Source organism: Pyxicephalus adspersus, chromosome 3, assembly GCF_032062135.1.
Source record: "Pyxicephalus adspersus chromosome 3, UCB_Pads_2.0, whole genome shotgun sequence".
Lineage (NCBI taxonomy): Eukaryota > Metazoa > Chordata > Amphibia > Anura > Pyxicephalidae > Pyxicephalus > Pyxicephalus adspersus.
Window position 1 is genome coordinate 59,187,194 of NC_092860.1, and position 3,941 is coordinate 59,191,134.

The window sequence follows — 3,941 nt, forward strand, 5'->3', positions numbered from 1 at the left end:
TTTTTTTTTTTTTTATTTTTTTTTTTATTATTGACAAAGTGAGAAAAGATAATACAAAACTATACACAAAGGGTTCAAACAGTTGCCTCTATGTACAATCTATCAATTCAGTGTAAACAATAAACAAAAATGAGGGTGGAAACAAACCCCATACGGGTAATGGAAAGAACCAAATATTTCGCTGTTATGATTGTATCGATTGGGTGACAGTATGGAACCACTAAGATTGCTATTGTAGAATGAAATCAAATGGGATAAAGGTGAAGCAGACCTTGCTTTTCTGGTGTGTATGTTAATCCCCTGTCACTCCCCAACCTCTAGTGTGCACCTAAAGCTGGGATCTTTTACAATCTTTTCAACGACTAAGGACTGCAAGATGCATGAATGAGTGCTGTACATACAGCACTGTTCTGCTCTCTAAAGAGGGAAGGGGGAGAACAACAGAGCAGCACCCCACTGCACGCCCTCCTCTTTGCTTCCATTACGATTGTTCCTTGTCCGTGGATCAGCCAGGATGGTCGTTTGGACGATGGACTACAGGTGCTGTACACACGCCAGATTCTCATCTGATATCGACCCTGAGCTGATTATCGGACGAGAAGCATTGGAAGTGTGTACATAGCCTAAGGATCCCTGGTCATACCAAAACGTATGGCGGAATAGGTCAATGACATCCTGTAATTGAGTAGGGGATAATGTGTGCTTCAGGTACGGCATCCAGGTGCCGAAAAACTTTTTGTTTGGGTGGTGTCTAGATGTTGGGTGGCAAATTAACATCAGTGCTTGGAGATATTGTGAAGTAAGATATTAGAAGTTGTGTAATAGTTGGAGGATTAGGTTCCAACCAATTCTTTAGAATGCATTTTTTTCCCACCAAGAGACAAAGGTGTTCAAATTTCGATACAGCAGCCAGGCTATCTGAGGCAGTATGTGGTACCTGTGCCAAATTCCCATGGAAGGGTGCAAGAAAAGAAGATGGATGTATGTTCTGTGACCAATGCCATAAAATCAAAAAACGATCTCCAGAATACAGATATGAGGGCAGTCCCACAATGCATGCTCCAAGGGGGCCATGGGAAAGGTACATTTAGGACAAGCAGTTAACCAGTTTGAATTATTATTTGTTCTAGCTTTTGTGTTAAAAGCATAATATACCCTGTGCACTATTTTAAATTGTACTTCCCTCCATTGTTCGCTGACTATGATTTTGCGAACATGATTCCAACTGGATTTGAGGAGTTCCAGTGTGTCAGGGTAAGAGCTGGCAAAATATGAGGCCCAGCGACATACCAAAGATAGCGACACCACCTTTTCTGTAGTACTATCCATTAGTAAGGGATACATATGTGAGATTGAATGTTTGGAAGAGGCCAAATCCTAGAGCTGGGGGTGGCAGCACAAAATGTAATTGTACACCTGGCAGGCCAAAAAAAGGTAGACTTTACCTGCAGGTAGTGTAGAAAATGATGTGCTGGGAGAGCGAATTTAACCCTCAGAATATCAAAAGGCAGTAAATTATTACCATCATCTAGAAAATGGTCCAGAATTTTAATACCTCTTTGTTCCCACAGGACATATGCCTTGTACATAGATTCCTGGTAAAAAGAGGGAGTAGAACGTATAGGGGCAGCCGTGGTAATTCCAGTCCAGCATTGGTATAATTTTTTTGTCTCCCTCCAAGCTAATAAGGTGTCTTGCAATAGTAGATTGTTTCGTAGTTCATGGGGCACGTCTGCATAGTGTTAGGTAGTCCTAAAAGAGACCAGGGTTGTATCAACAATGATTCAAGTTTCACCACAGTATAACAAGATGTTCCATGCCACCAGTGCTTGACATGGCGTAACAAACAGGCAAGGTTATATTTTCGAAGCTCAGGAAAGTTTATGCCGATTCTCTGCTTCGAACATGAGCGCTTAGATCTAGCAATACGGGGAATCTTGCCTTGCCACAAAAACTTAACAAAAGCTGAATGGAGTCTTTGCACATCTGAGTGCCATAAAAGGAAAAGTAGGGTTTGCATGGATGTTAAAAAAAGGCTTTAGTTCCTCACATTTTTATGCAACCTTTTTTTCAACCCACTGAATTAAAGCTAAAAGACTGCAAGTCAACTGCATCTGGGTTGTTTCATTTACAATTAATTGTGGTGATGTACAGAACCAAAATTAGAAAAAAAGTCATCTCTGTCCAAATATTTATGGACCTAATTGTGTATTCAGATGTTTCTGTGCTTAGATGATGCTCTGAAGTTTAGAAACCAGTGATCGTGTGGAATTGCAACATGTCCAGTTGAATAAGGATTCATAAAACAATGTTGTGTGATGTGTAGCCCTATATTTAAGAACATCTCATTACACTTTTTAAATGTATTGTACTGCTTTGCATGGCAATGCCCTTAGCATGTTGTGGTGTGCTCCTGAAAATAGTGTGCTTCCATTTTTTGTGTTCCTGTGGTGCAATGCACAGCACATTTAAATGAATTAAAAGCAACGTATGTGTAATTGGACCCTTAGCATCCATTCACATGTGTCTGCTACTGTGTGTTTTTTGATAACACATTGTACACTAAGGTAATGCAATGAAAATGAATGCAAGTAATTTATGTTCTTACATTAGCACTCAAATGCATTAGGTTGTTTCACTTAATTCTTGTGCATTGCAGAGTGCCACAATGCATGGAAACACATAAATGTGCATTGTAGTGTGCTTTTGTCCATTCTGATACATTAGCATACCATGCCTCTGAAAGGCCTGCCTAAAGAAGAACTAAATTGTGAAACCAATAAATTGCGATCAGGCAGTTCCTTTGCAATGCCCCATCTGCTCTTCTGCGTCTCCTCTTCCTGATAGCGATCTTCAGTCACCTTGATTGGCCTGGCTGGGATGATGTGACTCCTGCTCAGGCATGTGGAAGTTTATTCAGTTCTGGCAGCCACAGGGGAAGCTGGCATGTGCCAGGGATCTCCGAATCCTTTGCTAAATTGAGCTGTGCATGCATGCTTATTGCAGAAGAGAGATCACCTGTTCCTTTTTGCAATAAACCCATACATGATCAAACATATTTAAAGCAGAGCTTTAGTTTCACTTTAATGCAGAGCGTGTTAATGTGCCACATGATGCACATATTAAGACAATACACCAAGGCTGAGTGGTGTGAACAGGGCTTTACAGGTTAGAAACACCTTTTTGTTTCGATAAAGGAACTAGCATGTTGCCAGGATTCTACTAATAGAAAACAGCTGAGGTTTTCTTTGAAAATACATAAATAAAGAAGATTCTTGGATTCACATTCTTTTTGGATTTTCACTGCTATCCAGGATTCTGTTGGAGTAACTTACCCTCTTGTGGGGCTAGCAACAGTTTGAGCAAACAGGACGTGTGGGGAATCTGCAGCAACCCAAACACACTTCGAAAAACAAATTTGAATGAGGTTTAGCCTTACCTTTAGAAAAAAAAAAAGAGCTTGAGTATTTTTATTCCTGCCTGTTTTGATGTTGTCCGCAAGACAGGGAGGTAAGTCTCTCTAATTGTATGCTGCAAACGAATATAACCTTGTGGGTGTTCTAATTCTTCTCCACTTTATTCAAAAACAAGTTTAGCAAAGTTTACAAAGTTTAGCTGGACATGCACTATAAGGTAAAAAACAATCCAAGTTAAAATGACCCCATAGCCTGGCTCCTAAAGCCTATCCTTGGCCAAAATGGTTTGGGGTAGGTTAGAGAGGAAAGGTCTTAACTTTAACTTAACTGTTCCAAACTCTTGCCTGCTATGATTAAAACATATACAAAGTTTAGTTTGGAGTTTTTATAAAATAAAAACTATATTCTATACAAATATAAATAGTGATTTGCATGTTCAAGAAAAAATATAATGTCTGTGGGTGGCTTCTAATCTGTATTGTTTTTCATGGTGTTCATATCTATGGTCTACCATTTATTTATGTG